Genomic DNA, 13,179 nt, shown 5'->3' on the forward strand with positions numbered 1-13,179 from the left:
GCCGCTGGGCGTAGGGATAAACTCATTCTTTTCCAAACACCACCAAGACAGTTTCTCTGGAGACTCCTGGTTCATTTCTTACTCTTGAGGTCTTTGCCCCTAAGACAGTTCTCTGCGCTCCTGTGGTGCTTTCAGTGTGGCAGGTCAGTTAAGCTTTCAGAAAACAAGACTGCCTCCACTCACATGGCCAAAGCCTCTGATGACATCCCTACTCAAGATTGTGGCTGACAAGAAGGTCTCGGTGTCGCTTTATGGAGGAGACAAGCTGAGAAGCCCAGCTTCTAAATAGCCTCTGCTTGGTGATGAAGTCTTGATGGGGGAATGCGCTCCCCCTGCCCCCCGAGACTTATCTCTAAGCCTTTGGAGGGCATGCTCCCTAATAAGCTGCCTGCGATGGCCAATCCAGACAAGGAACTCCCTTTACGTGAGTCACAACATCTGGAATGATCGTGCTGGATTACGAGGCAGCCTAGCTGGCAACATCTTTCTTCCTTCCTCAAACTGAATTCTCAAGTGAAGTGGTTTATAAGGAGCAGGTGACGGCGGCAAGAAGGTGTTGGTGATGGAGACTTCTGTCAGAGAGCAGTCTGGCCCCTGGGAGGAGGAAGGGCTCGAGAACCTCTATCTCTGAAACTGACAACGCCCAATATTATCCCCAAGGCAAAGGACAGACTGAGGGACTCTTTCAGAAGGGTAGCTGTCTCTTTGAAGTCGCGGAGGGAGCTGCTTTTTGGCAAGATTGCTGCCACCAAGAGCCAAGGCAGTGGTGTCTAGGTGAAGCTTCTTTGGTCCAGTTCTTTCCATGCTTAAGGAGAAGCCTGTTTGTGATACCACTCACTTCAAGACCAGTCTTATTGAGATGTCTGTTGTTGCCGTTTGAAATTTCCAAAGATCTCTGCAATTTTAAGCATAACAGTTGCTCTAACAGCTCCTGCACTGGCCCAAGAGAGTCATGAAAATTTTTTCTTCTCTGAAAATGAGTTTGTTTTGTTTTGTTTTTCCCCTAAGGACACAGAATCGAAATGTATATCATCACCATAAGAGGCAGAATATATCTGCCTCCAGAGGTCATTTGGGTTCTCTAAGTTCTTTGTGGTTACCTTGAATTAGAATTCATAATAATTTGATAGGACAATTACTGGTAAAATCAGCAAAGACAAATATCACGATCACTACGATTTGATGGTTCCCGGAGGTTCCCAGCAGGCAATTATGTTATTGTTCCAAGCTTCAGGTCTTCTGTGGAGAGACTGTGCTTTAGGATTCCATCTCACTTTTGAAAAGGCGATTTTGACAAAGGTGTCTGAAGCAGGGTGCTTCTGCCCAAACCATGATACTGATGTCACTTTCAACGAAGGTTCTCGTTCCCCAGCCTACAATTTGCCTTTCCCTTTGCAGTTATCCCTATGCTTCTGTAGGACAGAGACGTATGTACTAGAACATGTTTTCTACCATTTTGTTTGGTCTATTCATTTATTCAATACATTTATGAAGCACCAACCACGTGCCAGCGGAAGCTTCCTGGAGAAATGATTGCTTGAACCAAGTCTTGAAGAAGAAGTTGGAATTAGCCAGGCAGCATTGAGGAGGGAACAGCACGGACAAAGTCCACAAAGAGAGGTCGGAACACAAGGTCAGGAAGGCCAGGATATGGGGCGTAAATAGGAGATGAGGTGGGACAAATGCGACGCTGATCAGGACGAGGTTAGGTGTCATGGTAGAAAGCCTGAAGGCTTTGGGGAGGCTCCCATGGAATTTTAAGCAAGGCGATATGATAATGTGTTTCAGAAAAACCTCTTTGGCTACAGTATGGAAAATGGATTGAAATGGACAGAGACCGGATCCGGGAAAACCATCCGATGCTAACTGTATTAATCTAAGTGATAAGGGGTAAATGTCTGGAGTTAGGTGGTGGTAGCAGGAATGAGAGGAGAGGCAAATGTGCGAGAGAGTTTGGGTACTCGAGGAAGGTTAATGGCATATTGCGTTCAGAATGGAGGAAAGAGGGAGTGTAGGGTGCTAGTGACGACCTGCTTAGGCAGCTGAGGAGAAAGCAGTACCGTTCAGAGAGAAAGAAGGCGGGGATGGAGGAGAGCAGATATGTTTCCTTTGTAACATACTGAGTTTAGGAGATGAAGAACAACCAAGAGAGACAGGAGCCAACATCATACTCCTTGACTTTTTCTCCTTGACCTGGACTGTCTCGCTCTATCCTTGGTGATTTGTTTGTGTGGGAGGGGTGGGGAGGGAGGGGGGCATGTGGAAACTCTCAACATCCAAGAGAAGTTAGCGTAAACCCTCCTGTTGAGATTATTTCCAAAATTTGAACAGATGTTTAAGCAAATGAACAAATGATTAAAGCGGCAGCCGGCAAATACCTCGGCCCCAGTAGGGCTAGGCAAAGGAGCTAGGCTACAGAGAATGCCAAGCCCAGGTGTTCTTGCTAGAAAGGTCGGTGATGTGGGTCTGCCCCCCCCCCCCGCCCGCAGTGGTTCATGAACAGATATAACACAAGGCGAGCCAAGTCTGAGAGAGAGTGTAAAATAGGGGGTCTAGAAAAATTACAGGTGTTTGTGCTCATTCTGAAAATAACTTCCGCTCAGGGGCTAGGCTTTCAAGAATGTTGTATTCTATCCATTGTTAGTAACATATTTCTACTTTTCTCTGTAGTCAAGTGTTTCATCCTTCAAAAAGGCTGTTTCTACATAGTCCAGGGAGAATCATATCAAAGAAGGACCATTCATTAGCATTTTGCCGTGGCATGCATGGGAGATTAGCAGTCTGGAGACTGACTTGGCTACCCACTCCAGCTTCATCAGTAGCGCACTGTGGAGCCTTGAGCAATTCGTTTACCTTCTCTGGACGTTAGCTTTCTCCTCCAGAAAGTTAAGGAATGGATCCTAGCAGGTTTTGAGGGTCGCTTCTAGTGTTACCATTCTATACCTGTGTCCATTTTGTATTTGAAAAGGCCACAAGTCTTGCTTAGAGTGGCAAATTCTTCTCCCTCACCAAAGACACAGGCCTGGACATCAGCAAAATACTTCAGTAAATTGTACTTCCCAGCACACTTTGTGCCTGGTATGTCACAGGGCTGGAATACTGCCACAGAGACACTCACGGCAGCCCTTAACCCATTTAGAATGTCAGGTTTAAAAATCAACTCTCCACGCCACCACCACCACCACCACCACCCAAAAGAGTCAGCCTCCTAGCTGGCTTCATCTAGAGGCTGCATTCCTGTTGATCTTCAAATAAAAACAAAATGAAAAGGGCATTGAGCTCTAGTGTATGGAAACTCTCCCAAACGTCCTGATTTTTCTGTCCATCTAACACTGGTTCTCTTCAGCATCTTCCTTCTGCATGTGAATTCAGATTCTAGCTCAAATTCTCTACCCAGAGAATAATGATGAGAAAGATCATTGATGACTATGCCACCGCCTTTTCAAACTACTTCCAAACAGGAGTCAGCGCCAGGGCCCCCAACGGGGGTGTCCCACAGCCTGTGAGGTAGCACTCATGCTGCTTCTATGTCTCAGGTGCAACCTCCATCTCTCCACTCATCCCTCTCTCCCCTCCTGTGAGGACAGAGATTTCATTTAGCCCAAAGATGGGCTAACTTCCAATTAAATGTAGTCATGGATCATTCGTAATGTAACACCTTGCAAAAGATGGGATTCTGATTAAATGAATGAATTTATTTATTTATGACAAATTCATGGCAATTTCATAGCATTTTTCAGTGGGCTTGGGGTTCTTTACCAAAAGACTCTCATTAATATTTGTGCCACTTATGTGGGGCAGTTAACGTATATCAAAAGGTTTATTTCACATACAGATATCAAAGATCCAGAGAGGTTTAGGTACTTGCCTATGGTCACACAGCAAGTGAATGATCAGCAAGGATTAAGAACAAGCCAGGTGGTAATGAAACTGAAATGTTTTGGCCCTGACAGCATAGTTCAGCCAAAGGATGTTGGTCCTAAGAGGAGGAGTGCAGCTTAGGCTTCAAGTCCCATTGCTATCCCCTGAGAACTGTATTTTCCACTCTCCTGAATTTTATTATGACAGGTTTTAAAAAATGATTTAAAATTTATGTGTATGTATGTGCATGAAAATATGTAGCTGCTCACAGATACATATATAGAAGATGAAAGAGAAAAATGGACAACTTATAATTACAGATATTTTTGTTCATCTGGTATCCAGATGATCTCCCTTGATTCTGACAGTTTTGACAAATCAGTTTATTAAAATTGTAATGTAACCCAGAACTGTTTAGCGCAGTCCTAAGCAGAAGGTGCTTTCTCCTCACATTATATTTTGCTGTTGCGTTATTGGAAGTAAACAGGGCTTACAGTTAAAGGACAAAACAGCCTGTCTTCTATGAGAAAGATGTAACTTCCCAAATATATTCCCAGTTAGTTTCATTGTTCTGAGACCCTAAGGGTATTTTCATAGAGCTTTGACCTTCATCAGGCACAAAGATGCCTGGTCCCCGTGTCCCCGTCCACTCCCCCATCCCTTCAATGCCAGGTTTCTAAAGAGAAATTCTCATGAGAAAACGTGCTCCTTCATATCCCCGAAGGCATTGGTCAGGTGACATTTGGGGAAGGGAATTATCAGGAAGGCACATTTCAATTTGGGGTATATTAACCCATTGTGCGTAAGGAACAGATTTTCACTGTAAACTCTTCAGAAAAATGTATGGTGGCAAAAAGTAATGGCATGGGAAGGCAAGAGAGGAATAATGAATGCTGTCGTAAACAGAGAAGAAATATACAAAAAGGGGAGCTCTCCTTATGCAGTCACTGAAAATAGAGAATTCCTTTTTTCCATCAACTGCCATAGAAAGTTTAGGGAGGTTTTTATTTTCTATCTGATTGGCTTCAATTGACAGTATGTCCTACCACTCTGATTTTGTTTCTCCAGCTTTCCTCTTCTCCATCACTTCTAGTCTCTGCCCAGGAGTCATTTGTAAACAAGCACATATATCTATGACAAGACATCTTAATCTTCTTGCCATGGACTATTGGTAACGTGGTAAAGCCTGTGGACCCCTTCTCAGAATATTTTTCAATGTAATGTATAAAATGTATAGGAATATAATTATTAAAATATTTTACACACCCACACATTTATGATATAATAATACATACTTATTTTTAACATATTAAATAATCAGAATTCATCACTGCTATAATTTCAAAGTCCTAATGTGTGTATACCAGGGGTCAGCAAACTACAGCCCACAGACAGTTTTTGTAAATAAAGTTTTATTGGAACACAGCCATGCTCAGTCAATCACATATCTTCTTTGCCTGCTTTCATGCTTCAGCAGCAGAGTGGAATAGTTGGACTGAGGTCATGTAGCCCTCAAAGGCTAACATTTTTGCCATCTGGCCCTTTACCGTGTTTCCCCAAAAATAAGACCTAACCGGAAAATAAGCCCTAGCATGATTTTTCAGGAGGACATCCCCTGAACAGAAGCCTTAATGCGTCTTTTGGAGCAAAAATTAATTTAAGACCCAGTCTTATTTTTGGGGAAACACGGTATGTACATACAAAATTTCCCAGTCCCTGGTGTAAACTGTAATAACAGTAACATGCAATCAAAATGCTGATTTCTACTGGGAACTACTGGGACTGCTGACTACTGTTTGTTGTCTACATTCATAATTGATATATGTGCTAATTTCAGCTAGAGGTTAGTGAAAACATAAGGGGAATTTTTTTCCATCCACCTCTACAGACCACCTGAATTCTACCCATGGATCCCTTGGGGACCTGTGGATCCCAGATTAGTAACCTCTGAATGGGATTACAATTTAAAGGAACTTTCAGCAGAAAGAAATATTTTTTTTTTTTTACAGTGTGAAAAATCTGCTTCCTTTCCACCCCTCTCATGAATTTGTATGTTGCAATTTCATATTTTCATATACGGGATTTTTAAGTGGTAAATGAAAAGGAAGCCAGATCATCCCTAGAATTACGTGAATCAGCCATTTTGGGCTCTTCTCACCACCCGGCAAAGACCCAGCGTCTTGCTGGGGAAAGACTATTTCTGTCAGCTAATCCTAAGAATAATTTGAGGTTCTCTGCACATTCAGTCAGCTCATTACCACTGCTCCATCCCACTCTTGCCGTACTAGGAGAAAGAGCCAGAATGTTCCCCTCCCCTACTCCCAGACTTCTGTCCTCTCTGTGTATAACTTGCCTTTTCTCATTTTGTCTCTGATGTCACATCAAGACATACCATGGGATCTGACTTGACCATTTATGTGGCTACGATGTCTTATTCTCCAGAGACAGTTTCAAGTATCAGCAATAACTCATGTCCACTTAATGTGAAAATTGGTACCATCTAATAGAATCTTCAACATGCTAACCACACCATTCCAATAATGAAATGCAAATTTTCTGCTTTTTTCTTTTTTTGTATGCCATTTTTAGACTCTTGAGGAATGAAATATTCTCTTTATTCTGAATCAAGAACTGGAAATAAAGATGCAGAGATTTCCTGCACTAATTTAAATAGTCTCCTTTACTAGAAGCCCTAGGCTATCATGTTTAATCTTCACATCGGACTCAGAAAGTCCATATAATTGTTATTCCCATTTTACTGGTAAGAAAACTAAGATATAGAGTTTGGGTTACATTGGTAAGTGTCAGGATTACAGAGGTCATGTATTTTTTTTTTTTTCCAGCATTGAGAGAAAAGACAGCCATCCTCTATGTGACTCTTCATTTACAGGATAAGCTGTGGCCCCTGGGTGTGTTTTTATCTAAGAGAATTCTGTAGTGGTTCAGTCTTTGTTGAGAAAGGCAGTGAAATGGGTTAGTTTCTGACTGTAGACGCAGAGGTTCTAGGATCTAAATCACCTCCTAAGTTTCTCATCTGTGCATTCAGGGCTTTGGGGAAAAAAGACTGTAAGTCACCTTCCAGTGTCATCTAACCATCTGTGGTTCTAGGATATTCACAGCAAAGGACGGCTGAGGAAGGCCCAGGTTGTGATGAGCTCCCCAGCCTGCCTTTCAGGTTGGCTGTTAAAAGCCAAGGTTCGGCCAGCAGTGGGACCTCTGCGTGGTCAGTAAGCAGTGCAGCCATCGTGCTGTGTGCTTTACAGCTCTGCTGCATCAGCAGAGTTGGGGATATTATTGATTTTCAAACAATATCTGAATGTCATCTTACGGAGACAAAATGAAAAGGATTTATGGGGAATCAGAGCTGCACTCTGCTGCAGGAGGCCCAGTCTGTGGTCTCTTCTGAGCTGCCTTAAAAAATAAAATACAATTAAAAAAAAATAGTCCCTCATCTAGGAGAGTGGGGAAAGAATGTAAACAAGTGCCTATGTGTGGGGACACAGCAGCAGCCTGGAACTTCTGAACTGCCAGAGAAGCATCCAGTGGGTGAGAAGGAACACATGGACCTCACCAAGCAATTAGTGCGTTAGGTTTCATGGGGTTTGAATACTGATCTGCATGCAGCCCCATCTCTGCTGGGCGTCCAGGAGGGAGATTGGAACTGACGGCCTCACCACCTGTTGTTAATTGGACTTTGTTGCTTTCTCCTTCTGCTGTCGTTTCTCATTACTGTCCTTGACTTCTTTTGGGGGGAGCTGGGACAGTGGGGAGTGACCAGCCCACAGGCAGAGGGCCCAAGGGCTCATCATCTCTTCCATTGCCTGTCTCTGACTCTGCCTGGATTGAGACAGAATCGGTTTCCCAATCCAGTTTTGTTCCTGCTATACTAAGCACTTACCACTCCACACTGTAGTTTTCTGCTAATGTTTCTGACTCCCTTCTAAATTGTAAGCTCGTGAAAAGCAGAGGCTGAAAAGTCATCTCTGTGGCCCCAGCACCAAGTTCTGTGCCTGGCACTTAATAGGTGTTCAATACTATTTGTTGGATGGCTGGCTGAAGAGGAGGCATGGTTTTCCTAGCCTGACCCATCCTGACCACGCTCCACTCCCAACAGTGCCGTTGTTATTATTTTCCAACTGGAGCCGGTAGACTACCACCCACTGTGTCAACCGAACTAGAAATATGGAGGGTCATCCTCACCACTGCCTCCGTCTCCATACAAATAAATCAATAATTCCTGCTGATTTTTTCCCCTAGAAGTTCTTAAATGTCTCCTTTCTCCTTTTCATTCGTGTTACCATTACCTGGTTCCTTGTCTCATCATTGCAATTATCTGGTCTTCCTACTTTCACTTTGACTGCCACTCCTCTGTCCTGTGACCCTCCTTGCTCTCGCCTTGTCATTTTGTCTCACGTCTGTCAGAGGCTCCCTGTTTGCCTGGGGCAAAAAAGCCCAAGCTTCTTAGCATGGCCTACAAAGCCTTTCCTTGGTCTGGCTTCTGTCTGCCTCTTTATCCACAGTTCTGACCACTTCCTGCCTCGAATTTTATGCCTCAGCATCACCAGAATTCTTACAGTTTCCCATATGAGTCATACTAGTTGATGCTTTCCCCTGTCACTTTTGCTTTTTCTATTCTCAGTCATACTATCGACTCAGTACTTAGTATGTCGCTTTCTCTAGGAAGTCTCAATGGAAGGGAGGATGAAGGGGGTGGGGGAAGAAGGAAGGAAAGAAGGGAAGGAAGAAAGGTAGGTATGGAGGTAGGTAGGTAGGTTACATCTCCTCTGGTCTTTCATAAAACTGTACACACCTCAGTGTACTTGACACAGGTAGACACTTCCATAGGGTATTAAACTTTCAACGTGTCTCTTTCTGTTGCCTGATATCCTTGAATTCTCTCCATTTCCCTTTCTGGTCCTTTTCTAAAGTTAGTATTCATATTAGGATAAAAGTAACAGGTAAATATGACCTTTCTTAGGAGGATTGCCATTTTTATAGACCCTATTCCTCTAAAGATGGAACACTAATGGTCAATGAATGAGGAAGCATCTCTTGGGATTGCCAGATGACCCCAATGGATACTAAAGAAATCAGCTGAACTCTGACTCAGCTGCTGAGCTGCGGTAACAGTTTCCTTTCTACTCAGTGTAGTGTGAGGAATGGAGAATGCAGTAGAGCGCTAATCACACACCGTGAAGTGGGGCAGTGAGCCGAATGCAATGCTGAGCCAGCCAGTGGGAAAAGCCTGGCTTACTCAAAGAGCGCCTTGACAGATTGCAGACTTGGGTTCAAATCCAACGTTTGGCACTTTGTAAACTTGAGCAAGTTCCTTAAACCCTCTCCTCATCTGTTAAACGTGCATGATACCTTACACACTGAATTAAATGAGGTGATAGGTGTTATATAATTAGAAGAGTCACTAACACACATACAGGTGATGCCTACCTTTGTTGCTATTTTTCCCTGTCTCGGTCCCGGCAGGAAGAGGTCCTTGTACAATGAAACGAGGTAACTCCTGAGGTCTGTGTGTCCCTCTCGTTTCACTGAATTTGGCCCACGTCCACCTCAATGCCCTTGACCAAAGTGCGGAGTGGCTTCTGACTGAGGAGTCCTCAAACACCCGCGTATGTTTTTCCAGTTTTCAAACAATTGATGAGAACATGAAACAAGCCTCGAACCCGGTGTGCGGAAAAGCAAGTGCAGTATAGAAAATGCGATATGCCCAAGTCCTGGTCCTGGTTCTCTTCGTGGCAACTGCCTGATCTTGGGTACATCCCTTAGTGTCTCTGCACCTGAGTTGTAAAGATCCCATGAGGGTAACATAGATAGAGAACTTTCAATTGTTAGATGTGCTTTTTTTATTTCCTTATGGACACTTTGCTTACAATTTAAGTACTTTGGCACTATAGTAGTGGTTCGCTTATAATTATTTAGTTGCCAAACTTTAGCCTTAAATGTAGCTGTTAGAGATTAGCAGGCTTTGTTTTGTTTTTAAATGAAAAACAAACTCACCTTAAGAAGTGGAACATAATCGGTATCACCAAATATTAATTTTCAAAGGTAACTCAAGAAGCTCTTTTCTTTCAAATACTTCTTTGAAAATAAGCCCCTAGATCCTCACTATTATTAATCATCCTTCATGGCTACTTTGGCTTTTCCCCGGACTTAAGTAGAACAAGTTATTTCGAACTCTGTTATTTCCTGGCATCAGATTTTTCTAGGAACAGTTCTGGGTCTCTGGGCCAGAGTGGCATTTGAGCACCCGGGCCATTTTCCTCAGCTTCTGTGACAGTGTTCTGACACTGTTCCTCAAAGAGTCATTTCCGCTGAGTCCTTGCAGGTTTTCTTTTCTTCTTTCCCCATAAGCCACCACATCAGAAGAGTAGGGGTGAGCTAAGGTCCTGCCATAGTGTCGGGTTTGGGTTGGCACTTCCTGAATGTTGGTTCCCATCCTACACTCAGAAAGAGTACACTGTGCTCCACCTCAGCCACCTAATTCCTAGGGGGTCTGTTTCCAGAAGGAAAATTTTCTGTCAGCGTTGAGTTTGCTTTTAGGGGAACAAAGCAAACACTATCTGTAATTTTCCCTATCTTTGCCCCCTACTTTTTACTAGCTTGTACTTGAGTTTTATTCAAGATCTTTGAGCGTAATCTCAGAGAAGAATCTAACCCATCCTTTCTTTCTCCCGTTGCATTTCCCACAGCTGTAGGTAAATAAATGTTGAATTAACTTTCTTTAGCCTCTGGCCAACATGTAAATGGCTCTTTTTAATTTTTTTCTAGTCTTATTGTGGTATGATTGACATATAACATTGTATAGCATTAAGGTATACAACACAATGATTTGATATATGCATATATTGCAGATGAGTACCACCATAAAATTAGTTAACATCCGTCACCTAACTAGTTATAATTTTTTCCCTTTTTATGAGAACTTTTAAGATCTACTCTCTTAGCCACTTTCAAATATGCAATACAGTATTGTTAATTATAGTCATCATATTTACATTACCAACTGGCCCCTTTTAAACTTCATCTTCTGTGTTTGGGGTCTACCTGTGTAAAGTGACAATAATCCCAATCTTCCTCAATGGGATTTTGTCCCCCCAAAAATTAGTATTGAGAAGCAAAGGAACTATATAAATCCCAGAAACTACAGGGAGGCCTCTAATATCCTGTCCCAAGTGTCTGCATTGAATTACTTTTTCCTTTTTTTAAACAGTGTTCTAGAAGGGCTTATGTTCCTGACTGAGGACTTAATGGTCAACTCACTGGGAAATAACCAAATTAAAATTATGTAACTGCAACTTCAACTCCTTTTTCGGAACAACCTTCTTTTAGGCATGTCCCCGTAACGATGTACAGTGCATAGCAAAGCCTCTGAAACATAGTTACAGATGTAGCACACCGTTCTATGCACAACTCCAAATAATATAACTTTATACGGTGGAGACTTCAAGTTTCCAACACTAATTAAATTGGTCAGATAAATAACTATTTCATCCAATTACCTTCTGTTTCATCTATTTAGCTGTGTGTGGGCCTCCTAAAAAGTGGCCTGGAAACTAGGGTCAGAAAGTAGACTGGCCAGGAGGTGAAGTGTATGCATCACAGTGCTGTAAACAGCAGTGTGTACAAACTGGCCAAGCCCTGTGAGCGTGGCTGAGTATGTGGGGACTCCCGGTGTTGATGTTTATGCCATTTGGTAAATATTTCTACTCAAGCCCTCAACTAGCTGATGGTATTTCATTTTACAGCCCATCATGATGATAGTAACTAACCCCAGGAAAACATCAACAAGCCGTTAGAAACCATAGTGTTGGAAGATGAATGTGACCCCAGAGACCTCCATTCCATGCACCCCCTCCATCCCATCACACCCCCCTCCCCACTGACTTTAGTGTTCAGTGAATTTCTTTAGCCAAAGTGGTTGCCATGGTTCTTGGGTCAAAAGGAGGATATTTGGAGGGATTTTTCTAAACACACGCATATAAATGTTGAGAAATAGAACTCCAAAAAGTAGGAGTCATACACAGACCCCAGCCCCTCTCAGTGAGTAAGACAAAAGGCAGCAAGCATGATCTATAAATACAGTAAAGTGAGTTCAAACGATGAGTATTTGGGGGTGCGGGGGGAGGAGGGAGTACTGTGACACCGAGCGAGCATGCCTTTTACTCCCTCTAAACACAGCCTCATAAGACATTTTCCATTTTTGAACAAGGAAACAACAATTACATTTTAAGTTGCATTGGTTAAGAACAGAAAAATATAACTTGGCACGAGTTTCCATACCGGCTTTTTAGAACGGGTTGGTCTGTAACACCATACTAAGTCTGTTTTCTATCAGTGATTCCTAGCCCGCTTATTAAACAGATTTATACAATGAAAGAATCTAATAACAGAAACATTCACCTCCTTTATTACTTGGCATTATTTATGGTTTGAGTTTTTTCAGCTACTTTTTTATGCACTGGAATCTGGCAACATTATACTTATAAAGTTTATGTACCAAAGTATAAGTAGGTTAGGGGAGTATTATATGTGTCCCCTCTATCCGGCCTTGTGGACTGCTCTGGCAGAGACACCGAGGACCTGTCTGTCCCATCCTCGGAGCATTTTCAGCATGGAATCCTGTTTCCTTTTGGAGTCCATGATTCAAGAAGGGTTGATTCCAACCCCAGCCCCACCCTCCGCCCCGCTCCCCACAGGAGTAATGCTCCTTTCAACCCTGGGTTTAGTGACAGGAGAAAAAAAGAACCTTAGCCTGTGTGAGAATGTTTATAGGGGAATTAGATAATCCTCTACTGATTTGCAAACATCTCTCAAAATGTTCAAGATGGAAGAATTATACAGAATCTTCTTTACTCTTCTCCATTCATTCCAGGCTGATGAGGGGTGATGGAGAGGTAGTGGCAAGTTTTTGAGAGAACTGGTGTGAGGAGATGAGCGCACTCGAGTACTAAACTCTATAGCGTCACTCCCCAAATTGGCCTTTTTTAGGAGATGTAGCAGGGAGCCCCTTAGGGCGGCATAACTGGACCAGAACTGGGTGTCAGATGAGCTGTGGTATGGCCAGTGTGGCCCCGACCCTTCCCTGCCTCACATACCCTCTGCTTTCTAGCTTCATCAGAGTGTGAGAGAATATTTGGATGTGTTTGTTTTCCCTGAAAAAGAATAGTTTCCATCTCAGATAGGTGTTGCCTCCTCTACCCAAGTCCATCCTCCCTCCCAAGGAAAAGACATACATAAGGAACTCTGAGCAAAGTGTGGAGCTGGAGAGGTGACCCCTCTAGGAGGTGCTTTTGGATTGTGGAG

At 43.0% G+C, this 13,179-nt stretch overlaps 1 protein-coding gene across 11 annotated transcripts in view; it reads left to right on the forward strand.

The window, feature by feature from the left end:
* Window positions 1-13,179, forward strand: part of BCAS3 (BCAS3 microtubule associated cell migration factor) — a 514,510-nt gene that overhangs the window by 430,627 nt on the left and 70,704 nt on the right. The gene's annotated exons all lie outside the window — the stretch shown is intronic.

This window comes from Rhinolophus ferrumequinum, chromosome 21, assembly GCF_004115265.2.
Source record: "Rhinolophus ferrumequinum isolate MPI-CBG mRhiFer1 chromosome 21, mRhiFer1_v1.p, whole genome shotgun sequence".
Lineage (NCBI taxonomy): Eukaryota > Metazoa > Chordata > Mammalia > Chiroptera > Rhinolophidae > Rhinolophus > Rhinolophus ferrumequinum.